We start from the raw sequence: 15,077 nt of genomic DNA, 5'->3' as shown, positions 1-15,077 counted from the left end.
GTGACTATGGTCCCAGCTGCCTTGATATCATTGACAAGATCCTCCCGTGTAGTTCTGGGCTGATTCCTCACCGTTCTCATGATCATTGCAACCCCACGAGGTGAGATCTTGCATGGAGCCCCAGGCCAAGGGATATTGACAGTTCTTTTGTGTTTCTTCCATTTGTGAATAATCGCACCAACTGTTGTCACCTTCTCACCAAGCTGCTTGGCGATGGTCTTGTAGCCCATTCCAGCCTTGTGTAGGTCTACAGTCTTGTCCCTGACATCCTTGGAGAGCTCTTTGGTCTTGGCCATGGTGGCGAGTTTGGAATCTGATTGATTGATTGCTTCTGTGGACAGGTGTCTTTTTTACAGGTAACAAGCTGCGGTTAGGAGCACTCCCTGAGTGTGCTCCTAATCTCAGCTCGTTACCTGTATAAAAGACACCTGGGAGCCAGAAATCTTTCTTATTGAGAGGGGGTCAAATACTTATTTCCCTCATTAAAATGCAAATCAATTAATACAATTTTTGACATGCGTTTTTCTCGATATGTTTGTTGTTATTCTGTTTCTCACTGTTCAAATAAACCTAATATTAAAATTATAGACTGATCATTTCTATGTCAGTGGGCAAACATACAAAATCAGCAGGGGATCAAATACTTTTTTCCCCCACTGTACAATCTGAGCTAAATGCCCTCAATCTCACAGAAATTATCAAGGGACCCACCAGGTACAACCCTAAATCTGTAAACATGGGCACCCTCATAGATATTAACATCAGCAGGGGATCAAATACTTCCCCCCCCACTGTAACCATGGCTCGGCTGTCTATTTCACCAGGGCCCCGACAGGCATCTTATTGGAAGTTCAATGTAAAGCTCTTACAAGATGCCACTTTTTGCTCAGGTTTCCAGACCTTTTGGGAAAGGTGCGGGCAGAGAAGAGAGGAGTATGAGTCTCTTAGCCAATGGTGGGATGTGGGGAAAGTCCAAATTCGGCTTTTCTGTCAACAGTACACAGCTCTCTCATCCTCAAAGGCTAGGAGAGTATTGGGGGAACTAGAGCGGTGTATTAGCGAGATGGAGGTAGAGATGGTGGGGCAAGGCAATGTAGGCCTCCAGGCTAATTTAGCTGAATTACGTAGGGACCTGGCCAGTTATTTCCAGGTTAAAGCAAAGGGAGCACTTGTAAGAGCTAGGTTCTCCATGCTCAAGGAGATGGATGCTCCCAGCTCCTTCTTCTTTGGTTTGGAAAGACAGAGCAGTGAAGCCAAGGGTATGCATTGTTTATGGCTGTCTGATGGGCGGGTGACCTCTGTGGTGGGTGAGATGCGGGAGCGAACTGTGGAGTTTTATACTGAATTGTATAGGGCAGAAGTGTGTGATCCTATGTGTGCTCAGGTCTTGTTCGCAGGACTCCCTAAGCTCTCTCTGGCACAGAGGGATGAAATGGACATTCCTCTGTTGTCCCATGAACTGGCAGAGGCCGTAACCCAGATGTCCCCCGGTCGTGCACCGGGGGTCGATGGACTCCCAGTGGAGTTTTATAAAAAATTCTGGGGAATAATTGGACAGGACTTCCTTTGCATGTTGCGTGAATGCGTTGGGGTAGGAGAGTTGCCGACGAGCTGCCGTCGGGCGGCTCTGACTCTCCTTCCCAAAAAAGGGGACTTGTGTGAACTTAAGAACTGGAGGCCTGTGGCATTACTCTGTGCGGACTACAAGATATTTGCCAAGGTCTTCTCTAACAGACTTAAGTCCCATTTGGACTCGATAGTACATAAGGACCAAACATATTGTGTACCGGGACGCTCAATCACGGATAACTTGTTCTTAATCAGGGACATGTTGGACTTGTCGAGAGGTTCTAATGTGAACTTTGGACTGGTCTCTTTAGATCAAGAGAAGGCTTTTGATAGAGTGGACCATGAGTATCTGTTCAATGTGATGTCTGTGTTTGGGAAGAGTTTTTTTTGACATGTGTGAAGCTGTTGTATGCTGGGGCGTCATGTATGGTTAAGGTGGGAGGGGGGCTCAGTAGGCCAGTCTGGGTGAGACGGGGCATTAGACAAGGATGCCCTCTATCTGGGCAGTTATACACACTAGCCATTGAGACTTTTTTAGGACTGCTACGCAGGAGACTGCAGGGAGTGTGCTGGACAGGCATGGATGTATGTGGTGACAGGAATAGCAGTGTCAGCATATGCAGATGATGTTTCTGTGATGGTCAGGGATGGTCAAGATATGCAGGCACTAGAGACCAGTCTGAAGGTGTACGAGGGAGCTTCATCAGCTAAGGTAAACTGGGGCAAGAGCAAAGCTCTGTTATGTGGGGCATGGGGGGATAGGGCTCCTCCTCTGCTTCCAGGGGGTTTGCAGTGGGGTTGTGAAGGGCTTAAAGTGTTGGGGGTGTATCTAGGCTCAGAGAAGTGGGTCAGGAAGAACTGGGAGGGGCTGTCACAGGCAGTGGTGTCAAGACTGGCCAGGTGGAGGTGGCTCCTGTCCCAAGTGTCATATAGAGGGAGGGTACTGATAATTAACAACCTGGTGGCATCTTCCCTGTGGCATAAACTGGCTGTCCTAAACCCCCCCGCCGGTCTGCTCGCAGACCTGCAACGCAAGCTGGTGGACTTCTTCTGGTCGGGCCATCACTGGCTGAGGGCGGCAGTGTTGTACATGACCGTCCACGAAGGAGGACAGGGCCTGGTGGAACTGGAGAGCAGGATGGCTGCCTTCCGGCTAAAGGCGGTGCAGTGACTGCTGTACCATACGGCTGTTGGCTGGAGGGAACAAGCATGCGCGCTGCTGAGGAGAGCTAGCGGATTAGGGTTGGACCGGCAGCTGTTCCTCATGAAGCTGGAGAGGCTGAGTACAGCAGGTCTCTCAGATCTTTACTCTGCAATGCTGAGGGCCTGGCAGCTGCTAAGGCCCACACGAGAAGGGGGTGTGGAGCCTGGGCTGTGGTTGTGGGAGGAGCCTATCTTCCACAACCCAGCCATCCCTTTGAGATCGGTTCAGTCGGCCACCCTGCAGAGGCAACTGATAGCAGGGGGTTTACAAAGGCTGGGTGACCTGAGACTGCTGGGAGAGGAGGGGTGGAAAACCCCGGAAGTCTTGGCACAGCACACAGGGATAACGTCTCTTAGGCTGCTGGAGAGATTCCTGGAGGAGGTCCAGGAGGCACTGTCTGAGCCGGGAAGGGGGATGTTTGAGCGGCCAAAGGGAGAGGGTCCACTAATGTTTCCGCCACTGCAGGTGACGGCAGAGACTGGAGACTGGCAAGGGGTTCTGGAGGACTTGTTAGATTTCAATACTCCGAGCCTGGGGGAGTTTGAAGGGGTGGGAGGTAAAGCCCTCTACAACCTCTGCGTTAAGGTTAGGAACATTAGAAGCCTAACAGGAGTGAAGGCACATCAGTGGCAGGGGGTATGTGGGGCAGAGAGTATGGTGGGTTTTAGATGGAGGGGGCTCTACAAACTCCCAGTACCAAAAAGGTCAGGGGACCTCCAGTGGAGGGTTCTACATGGAGCCCTGGTCACTAACAGCTGGTTGGCACGGGTTGAATCGGGCAGGGGTGTCCTTTCTGTGTAATGAAAGAAACTGTGATTCATGTGTTTTCTGTGTGCACCAGGTTAATGCCATTAATGTCTCTGTTGGAATGTCTGTGTGAGAGGTTGGGGGTGGTTTTTACTGTTGGGGTGTTCATAATGGGATACAGGTATTTGAGTAAGGAGAAGGAAAAATGTGTTTTGTTGAATTTTCTGTTTGCTCAGGCAAAGTTAGCTATTTGGCTAACAAGGATAAACAGGGTCAAAGGTGGGGGGATAACACACCATTTACTATTGTTTAATGGGATGGTCTCTGCGCACCTTAGGGTTGAGTTTGAGTTCTGTAAAATGATAAAAAGTGTGGAGATGTTTCAGGAGATATGGTGTGTTGGGGGGGCTGTCTGCATAGCTGGGGAAGATGTTTTGGATATACGGTTATAGGAGTGGGTACTGTTTTGGGTATTGTGATGTTGGTTTGTATCATGTGGTAGATGGAAAGGTGAGTATGGTACATGTAGGCAGTACAGGATATATTTTATTTTTTTTATTTTTAAGGGGAGAATGTTTCAGTAAAGAAAGACAAAAGGTCAAAGTCTCTCTCTGTCTCTCTGTCTCTCTGTCTCTCTGTCTCTCTGTCTCTCTGTCTCTCTGTCTCTCTGTCTCTCTGTCTCTCTGTCTCTCTGTCTCTCTGTCTCTCTGTCTCTCTGTGTCTCTCAATTGCATTTCAATTTAATTTAAGGGGCTTTATTGGTTAAAGTTAAATTAATAATAAAAGATGAAAAGAAAACATTACACTCACAAAAGTTCCAAAAGAATAAAGACATTTCAAATCACATGTTACGTCTATATACAGTGATGTAATAATGTGCAAATAGTTAAAGTACAAAAGGGAAAATAAATAAACATAAATATGGGTTGTATTTACAATGTTGTTTGTTCTTCACTGGTTGCCCTTTTCTTGTGGCAACTCTTTCTCCTATCGCTCTCTCTTTTTTTCCCTTCTCTCTCTCGCTCTATCCTCCCTTTAACTCCTATCAGTTGAGTGCTAGCCTGGTGTTACAGTAAGGTATAAGATTGATCTCCTGTGGTTCTCTCACAGACCCAATTCCATACCTATCTTGGTCTTGTGTGTGCATGTGTGTGTGTCTTGGGAGTGTGTGTGCGTGTGCGTGTGTGTGCGTGTGTGTGTATGTCAAGATTAATGGGCTCTGAGGCCCTGGCCACCTTCACTCACATACATATTTAATCCTCTACTTTTATCTCCTCCCCAGAACCACAGGTGGAAAACTTTGGCTTTGCCCACAGATTCTGGCCCTCTGACATAATAAGTGAAACACTTTCAGAACAGAAGAGAGAGTAACTAAATTGACTTGTGGTGTTGTTTTTCATACCTTGTGTTGATCTTGTGGAAACTAAAGCGGAAACTAAAGGTTTCTTGGAGCTGGGTGTTAGTTTTTTAAGTAATTTGATGGACACTGATAACATATTTATAAACGCTTTTGCATTTCCACTTGGTGATCAATGATGACAGTATCATGACAATTATACCCTGGCAATCACGTTAGTAATACTGCACTGAGCTCTGTCTCCATGTTGGTTATTTTCTGTTCTTTTCACTAATATTCCACAACCTCATTATGTGAGTTGCTCAGCAAACGTCAAACAAGGAGTCAAAGTCATTACCCCCAGACATGTTCATTATGCAGCTCTCGCTGAAACAGATACAGCCATTCTCAGACATCCGCTACTGCACCACATCACACGTCTCACCACAAACTGATTCCCTTTTCAATAGTGACTGACAGCTCATACCCCAAGGACAGCGATTAAGTGGAGAGGAATGTAGAGGCCTCTCCATTGTCTCGCTCTCTCCTCTTTCACACGAAGAAGTAATCTCCCCGGATAATCATTTGAGTCACCCCGTTGACCGGGAAACGACCCGGTGACCATCCGAAATTAAGATCACTTTGAATTATTAATTTGTCTCTTTTCAGGGGCAAGGCGTAGGGTAGAGACAGAGACAGACAGGGGCAAGGCGTAGGGTAGAGACAGAGACAGACGGGGGACATAGGCAGAGTCAGGGGAAGTTGTCTTTTCAGGAGCCAGGTGTATAGCAGAGACACAGACAGAGGTAGATCTCATCTCTATTCCGGAGCCATAGGGTAAAGGCAGTGACAGTTCTCTTTTCAGAGACAGAGGCAGCTTTTGAATGCCATACAAGTCGGTTGGTCAGTGTATTTAGTCTGTCACAGGGCCACAGGATCACATTTCCCACTCTTACTATTGGCAGGTTGATATCACCTAGCTTAATAATGCTGACTAACGGGATGCATTTAAAACTTCTCTAGGATAGGGGGCAGTATTTTGACATCCGGATGAAAGGCGTGCCCATAGTAAACTGCCTGCTACTCAGGCTCAGAAAGTAGGATATGCATATTATTAGTAGATTTGGATAGAAAACACTCTGAAGTTTCTAAAACTGTTTGAATGATGTCTGTGAGGGTAGAATTATTCAAGTGATTGCCTATACAGTATACAGTGACTTGGGGTTCATTTTGTACTTCCTAAGGCTTCCACTAGATGTCAACAGTCTTTAGAACGTTGTTTCATGCTTCTACTGTGACTGGGGAGAGAATAAGAGCTGGCTCAACAAGTGGACTGCCTGAGGCCAATGAGTTGTTTACTCGACCAAACACACGAACAAAAAGGAGGTATTTGGACATATATATGGACTTTATCTAAACAAATTAACATTTATTGGGGAACTGGGATTCCTGGGAGTCCATTCCGACAAAGATCATCAAAGGTAAGTGAATATTTATAATATTATTTCTAAGATTTGTTGACTCCACAAAATGGCGGGTTTGGTTTTGTGTCTGAACGCTGTACTCAGATTATTGCAAAGTGTGCTTTCGCTATAAAGTTTTTTTGAAATCTGACACAGCGGTTGCATTAAGTGTATCTTTAATTCTTTGAATAGCAGTTTAATATTTTATCAAAGTTTATGATGAGTATTTCTGTAAATTGATGTGCTCATTCACCGAATGTTTTGGGAGGCAAAACATTTCTGAACATTACACGCCAATGTAAAATGGGTTTTTTGGATATAAATATGAACTTTATCGAGCAAAACATACATGTATTGTGTAACATGAAGTCCTATGAGTGCCATCTGATGAAGATCATCAAAGGTTAGTGATTCATTTTAGCTGTATTTCTGGTTTTTGTGACGCCTCTCCTTGCTTGGAAAATGGCTGTGTGGTTTTTCTTGTTTCGGTGCTGCCCTAACATAATCTAATGTTTTGCTTTCGCTGTAAAGCCTTTTTGAAATCGGACAATGTGGTTGGATTAACGAGAAGTGTATCTTTAAAATGGGCTATAATAGTTGTATGTTTGAGAAATTTGAATTATGAGATTTTTGTTGTTTTGAATTTTCCGCCCTGCTATTTCACTGGCTGTTGAATAGTGTGTCCCGCAGGTGGGACGCTAGCGTCCCACATACCCCAGAGAGGTTAAAAAACATGATAAATTAAGCAATAACTTACAAAATGTGTTTGCCCTCTGCAAAGGTTGAAATTGTGTTAGATAGCTACCAAAATAATGGAAAATGTGGGGTTTGTGAAAGTCAAGTGCAGGTGTAATATATGCTCTTCACCCTCTCTTCCCCCTTCATCTCTCACCTTTATGTTTTGTCCTCCATGCATGCTGACGAGATAAGAAAATATAATTGATATTTCTAGGTTTAGATTTGCATGATTAGAAACATTTGACTTCTGATGCGTAATCGTGTAAAGACTGCATACTTTATTTGCATAAAACTCCAACATGAATTTATTCCAATTAGTGCAGTTCCTTTTACATGAGAACCTGCTCCTGTGTAGAAAGGTGCTAAAACCTACCTAAGCACAGTTCTATCCAGACAAACTCTGCATTGTACTTTATATTATCTCACTCTCCAACCGCCTGTTTCACCTCAGCTCTACTCCAGTTTTAACTCAATGACGTGTAAACACTTATAGTAGCTTTGTGCTGTGAGTGAGTGAGTGAGTGAGTGAGTGAGTGAGTGAGTGAGTGAGTGAGTGAGTGAGTGAGTGAGTGAGTGAGTGAGTGAGTGAGTGAGTGAGTGAGTGAGTGAGTGAGTGAGTGAGTGAGTGAGGTGAGTGAGTGAGTGAGTGAGTGAGGTGAGTGAGTGAGTGAGTGAGTGAGTGAGTGAGTGAGTGAGTGAGTGAGTGAGTGAGTGAGTGAGTGAGTGAGTGAGTGAGTGAGTGAGTGAGTGAGTGAGTGAGTGAGTGAGTGAGTGACGGGAGTGAGTGAGTGAGTGAGTGAGTGAGTGAGTGAGTGAGTGAGTGACGGGAGTGAGTGAGTGAGTGAGTGAGTGAGTGAGTGAGTGAGTGACGGGAGTGAGTGAGTGAGTGAGTGAGTGACGGGAGTGAGTGAGTGAGTGAGTGGGTATTGCTGTGAGTGAGACAGACAGACGACGGACAGACAGACAGACAGACAGACAGAAGACAGACAGACAGACAGACAGACAGACAGACAGACAGACAGACAGACAGACAGACAGACAGACAGACAGACGACAGACAGACAGACAGACAGACAGACAGACAGACAGACAGACAGACAGACAGACAGACAGACAGACAGACAGACAGACAGACAGACAGACAGACAGACAGACAGACAGACAGACAGACAGACAGACAGACAGACAGACAGACAGACAGACAGACAGACAGACAGACAGACAGACAGACAGACAGACAGACAGACAGACAGACAGACAGACAGACAGACAGACAGACAGACAGACAGACAGACAGACAGACAGACAGACAGACAGACAGACAGACAGACAGACAGACAGACAGACAGACAGACAGACAGACAGACAGACAGACAGACAGACAGACAGACCTCAATCTAGTCCTCCACCCAGGGCTGGACTATGTACCACATTCCCTACATAGTGCACTACTTTTGACTAGGCTCTATAGAAGTAGACTAAAAAGGGAATAGGTTACCATTTGGGATGCAACCCTTAAGTTAGGAGCTGGAACCCATACAGGGCTCAACAGCAACATCTTCCTCTGATTGCAATCCCCACATTAGCTGGAGAGTCTTTCATTTCCCTAATGTGAGCAAGGTCTACACTGCCAACAGCAGCGGTTGTAGTGCCTCTGTCAGCCATGCAGCCACAATCCCAGCACTGACATGTACACTGCTGTCAACTGACCACTGCCCTTCATGTGCACACACACACACACACACACACACACACACACACACACACGCACCCAAGGGAGCATCTGAACCATCATCATATTCTCAGAGGATCATACACTTTCAGCTGTGTATCTGCAAGTATTTCACACACACTCGTACACACTTAATTCAAAATCGAACATACAATCGGTACACATGTACCCATAAGTGCACATTCTCACACATAAACCACAACTACATTGACCAAACTGTTCCCTGAAATGAATATCATTGTGTCTACCTGGTTCCATGTATCAAACATGTACAGCGCTGTGGAGGAGGGTACTGAGATTAAAGCAAAGCCCTGTCATATTCAAACACTACAGACGAGCAATTTATTACTTTTTTCACAGATCGAAAAAGAGGAATCAAAATCTCATCTTGAACATGGAAAATGGTTGTCAGGGCAACTCAGATTCCTTTTGATATGAAATGAATTACAGTTTTTGTTCAATTGCTAACGTGCATTGGTCAAAACTGAAGTCACATTGTCAAAACTCTTGCACGTGGACCAAACTGTGAATCATTTTTCATTGCTTTCACACAAAATGCATTCAATGACCATATTCTCCGAAATCCATGAACTCTTTTCTCATTCATACTCCACCAATTACAAAACGATATATTTGCAGCACAAGTTTTCAAATGCTAACACACTGTTTCCAAAACTGTTAAAAACACATTCAAAACAGAATGATGGCAAATGTCGTGCATTTTTGCAGTAACCAGATTGAAACATATTGCAAATCTCAGCAGAATATTTAATCATTCCAAACACAGCTGATTGCAATTTCAGCTGAAAGCCGACCCAAGTGTCCTGTTTTTAGTCTCTTTACCAAACAGACAAAAGAGGACGGCTTCAGAATGATTTAGTTTGGAAACATGGATCAAGGAAGAAAGTTTGGTGGGGACAGAAGAGTGTCAGGGAGAGGGAGAAGACGTTTAGGACAAAGGAGAGGAAGACCAAGTGTGGTGGTCTCTAATGAGATAAGGGCCACAATTATTGACCATGTTGTAAACCCTGGTCTCTCTTTAAGGGTGCAACCAAATCTGCAGCCTTCAACAGTTGCATCAATAGCACAAATTTTTCGGCAAAACAACAGGTGAGACGTTCATCCTTCAATGATAATTGAACTACATATTACAGTACAATACAGTATGTTCACAATTTTACATGTAATGACATTTAGAAATGTATAGTTTTTTTTTGTGATTTTCAGTAGGATCCAAAGGTTGCCTCCCACAGGAAGGAGAGGCAGAATATTATCAGATGCACAGGAAATTGCCATTGTTGACATGGTAACTGGCAACAATGCAATAAAACTGTGGGAAATTTGAGACAGAGTGCTGGCAGACAATATCACTTTTGGGAATGTGAATACGGTCAGCACAACAACAATTGCCAGAGTCCTAGAGAAACATAAAATAAGGATGTAGCAGTTGTACACTGTACCCTTTGAGAGAAACGGTGAACGTGTGAAGGAACTCCGGTATCAATATGTCCAGGTAAGATGTCTGTTCAATAACCAAACAGGGTACATACACAGCTATGCATAATGTAAAGTACTGTAAAACTGTGGATTTAATGTATTTTAGAGCGCAATGGAGATGGAAGCCAGGCAAACTGCACATACATTCATCTTTGTGGATGAAGCTGGATTCAACCTGGCAAAAACACGCCACAGGGAAAGAAATGTGATTGGACAGAGAGCAACCATGGATGTCCCAGGCCAGAGAGGAGCTAACATCACAATGTGTGCAGCACTGTCCAGTGATGGTTTGCTGTTACACAAACCACTCATTGGTCACTACAATACAGAGAGGCTCATTTCTTTTCTGGAGGACCTGCATAATCGACTTGTGCCAGCGGAGGAGAGAGGGGCAAGAAACTCCCCTACCTTCATTGTTGTGTGGGATAATGTGGCATTCCACCACTCTGCTGCAGTCACAGACTGGTTTCTTGCACATCCCAGGATGTCAGTATTATTCCTGCCTCCATACTCCCCCTTCCTAAACCCCATAGTTTTTTTGGGATTAGACATACCAGAAGATACTTTCCAAGACGCATCGCCAGAGAAGACATAAGATATGATGTTGATGAGAACTTGTGGCCAAATGCAGGAGAGAGGGAGAACTAGAACCCTCACAGTACTGTACAGTATGAGTGATTATACTATACATGTTGTCAATGTTTTTTTTGTAATCATTATTGCAGCCTTGGAATTTCAGGAATTTGTTTTTTGTTTCAACTTTTTATTTTTCACAAGTAAATTACTATTTTCAAAGATATAGAAAAAAATAAAGGGTATTGAAGCAAATTGATGCATTTCTGCTTCATTCTTGTTACATATACTTTAGTACAGTCAATAAAGTGAAAGGTGTTTTGTTATTCTATAATGAAATACTGATTTATGTGAAAAATCATTCAAACTTCAAAGAGAAAAGTTCATAATTTATATAATGCTCCTTGTTTTAGTCTTTTTTTAGGTCAATGTGTTATGAGTGACAATGTATGCTTTCTGAGTGAGAATTGTTGCCAGTGTTATGGTCGAACGAGCTCGTTTTGAGACATGTATGAAGTGTTTTGGTGGTTTAAGTGCGTTTTGGAGGTGAGATGAACTGTTTGGCCAAGATGCATGTTGGTAACTCAGACTGTGAAGAGTTTTGAAAAAGTGACTTCAGTATTGACCAATGTTTGTTAGCAATTGGAAAAAACTGTAATCTGTTAGATTGATGGATGACATCTGTTTAACTTTTGATTAAGTTTTCAATGAATTTCTACCTCCTGTCTTTTCTGCTAAGAGACACAGATATCAAAATCTGAATAATTAGAACATCTGTTAAAATATACTAATAAGTAAATTATCAACAGAACTAATAGCTGGAATATTGAAATGAAACGTCGTTGATAACTGACAGAAGAACCACACAAAACCTCATCTACTGGTCTAACTGAAAATATGAACCTTTGACTCCGCTAGCTCAGTCCTATTCTTTCATGTTATTTGGGTTCAGAATGCAGCTTTATTCGTGTCCCAATGGGGAATATAATAAAAGGAGAAAAGGAGAATGCCAATAAAAAGGCAGTACATGCACATTGTGAGTGATTTTGTGACACAGAGCACATGTCCCAAATGGCACCCTATTACCTACGTAGTGCACAGCTTTTTTGACCGGAGCCCTATGGGGAATAAAGGGAATTTGACCAGAGCCATATTCACTATCAAGAGAATAGGATGCAATTTGGACTCAACTTGAGTGTGTTTTAAACCCAATGACCGGAGCGGAGAGGCTGGGGAGAGATACTTGGATCTAAAATCAAAGCAGGTGTGCGAGGCAGGGGGACCAGAATCCCTGGAGACTGTGTGTGTGTGTGTGTGAGAGAGAGAGAGAGAGAGAGAGAGAGAGAGAGACGGTGTGGAAGAAATCAAATCAAACTTTATTTGTCACATGCGCCGAATACAAGACTTTACCGTGAAATGCTTACTTACAAGCCCTTAACCAACAGTGCAGTTCAAGAAGAGTTAAGAAAATATTTACTAAATAATGACAGTAACACAATAACATAACGATAATGAAGCTATATACAGGGTGTACCTGTACCAAGTCAGTGTGCGGGGGTACAGGTTAGTTGAGGTAATTTGTACATGTAGGCAGGGGTGAAGTGACTATGACTAGATAAAAAAACAGCGAGTAGCAGCAGTGTACAAAACAAATGGAGGGGGGTTTAATGTAAATAGTCCGGTGGCCATTTGATTAATTGTTCAGCAGTCTTATGGCTTGGGGGTAGAAGCTGTTAAGGAGCCTTTTGGTCCTAGACTTGGCGATCTGGTACCACTTGCCGTGTGGTAGCAGAGAAAACAGTCTATGATTTGGGTGACTTGAGTCTCTGACAATTTTATGGGCTTACCTCTGACACCGCATATTATATGTGTAACGAGTGCGCTGAGAGTCGGGAATCAAGTTCAGGGAGTGAGTGTTTTGATAAATAAAAGAAACACGAAACACAACCAACGCACATGAAAACAAAGTCAATAACACCTGAGGAAAGAACCAAGGGGAGTGACAGATATAGGGAAGATAATCAAGGAGGTGATGGAGTCCAGGTCAGTGTCATGAGGCGCAGGTACGTGAGACGATGTTGACAGGTGTGCAGGATAATCAGCAGCCTGATGACCTAGAGGCTGGAGAGGGAGTATACATGACAATATAGGTCCTGGATGGCAGGAAGCTTGGCCCCAGTGATGTACTGGGCCTTAAGCACTACCCTCTGTACTGCCTTATGGTCAGATGCTGAGCAGTTGCCATACCAGGTGTGATTCAACTGGTCAGGATGCTCTCAATGGTGCAGCTGTAGAACGTTTTGAGGATCTGGGGACCCATGACAAACATTTTCAGTCTCCTGAGGGGAAAATGTTTTGTTGTGCACTCTTCACGTCTGTCTTGATGTGTTTGGACCATGACAGTTCGTTGGTGATGTGGACACCAAGGAACTTGAAACTCTCGACCCGCTTCACTACAACCGGGTCGATGTTAATGGGGGCCTGTTCGGCCCGCCTTTTCCTGTAGTCCACGATCAGCTCCTTTGTCTTGCTCACATTGAGGGAGAGGTTGTTGTCTTGGCACCACACTGCCAGTTCTCTGACCTCCTCCTTATAGGCTGTCTCGTCGTTGTCGTTGATCTGTTGTGTCATCAGCAAACGTAATGATGGTGTTGGAGTCGTGTTTGGCCACACAGTCATGGTCTAAGCACACACCCCTGTGGGGCCCCCATGTTGAGGATCAGCATGCCAGACGTGTTGTTGCCTACCCTTACCACCTGGGGGCAGCCCGTCAGGAAGTCCAGGATCCAGTTGCAGAGGGAGGTGTTTAGTCCCAGAGTCCTTAGCTTAGTGATGAGCTTCGTGGGCACTATGTTGTTGAACGCTGAGCTGTAGTCAATGAACAGCATTCTCACATAGGTGTTCCTTTAGTCAAGGTGTGAAAGGGGAATGTGGAGTGCGATTGAGACTGCGTCATCTGTGGATCTGTTGGGGCGGTATGCGATTTGGAGTTGGTCTAGGGTATCTGGGAGGATGCTGTTGATGTGAGCCATGACCTGCCTTTCAAAGCCAAGAAGGGGCTTCTTTTCATGGCTGGTCAAAAGTAGTGTACTATGTAGGGAATAGGGTGCCATTTGGGACACAGATTTATTATCACCTGATAACATGGAGCACCAGTTTACATTTCAGACCAGCATGGTTTAAACCTTCACATGACCCCACCGACACTCTCTTCTCTGCTGGACTGCAGGTCCACTCTCAACACTCTGCTGGACTGCAGGTCCACTCTCAACACTCTGCTGGACTGCAGGTCAACTCTCAATACTTTGCTAGACTGCAGGTCAACTCTCAATACTCTGCTGGACTGCAGGTCAACTCTCAATACTCTGCTGGACTGCAGGTCAACTCTCAATCATCTGCCTGACTGCAGGTCAACTCTCAATAGTCTCTGGACTGCAGGTCATTAGGTTGGTTATGGTTTCAATACTGGGCCTTCTGCTTTCCACTAAAGACATAATGGGACTACACTACATTACCAAAAGTATGTGGACACCTGCTCGTCGAATGTCTCATTACAAAATCATGGGCATTACAGTTTTTCTCAATCGGTTTGGCAAATTCTTTGAAACAGTCTTAACATTCTCTAAACTGTAAGTGCAATTGTCACAACTGTTTTATGGGACATCACAACTCTATTGCATGTCTGCAAAATGTAGTAACTCACTCAAAACATTTAATTCATGCTTCAAAACCTAGTTATTGTGACAGCAAGTTGGCCAATGCCACCAAAATGAAAAGTTTATTTGTCATCATGTGAGCCGTACTAGTCAAAATGTTTGTTTTTTCACCATGGCAATTAACCCTGGAAATGTTTGTGGTATACAAATTTCAGCTTTGTTCTACTCAGTTTTGTCTAGTCGAATGCTATTGTGTATCACACTGAGCTTTTTAGATACTGATTTCAACAGTAGGTAATAGTTTAATGGGAAAAGTCAGTACTGTACTACACAGAAAAAGGATATGCACATTTGTATGTATACAGTACATTTATTTTTGTAGCAATGTGTTACATGTAAACAGAAATTTCACATTTGCATGTCCATTTTTACATATTTCTTACATGTAAAGTCTTATATAGTGAACAGAAAATTTGCCACAAAATGACGTGGCGCAACCATCCCTTGCAAAAAAGTATATACAAGCCTCATTGAAGTACAGTAAAACTCCCTGTACAATATA

Source organism: Salmo trutta, chromosome 25, assembly GCF_901001165.1.
Source record: "Salmo trutta chromosome 25, fSalTru1.1, whole genome shotgun sequence".
Classification (NCBI taxonomy): Eukaryota; Metazoa; Chordata; class Actinopteri; order Salmoniformes; family Salmonidae; genus Salmo; species Salmo trutta.
The sequence above is the reverse complement of the archived record's forward strand: the minus strand, read 5'-3'. Positions refer to the sequence as shown.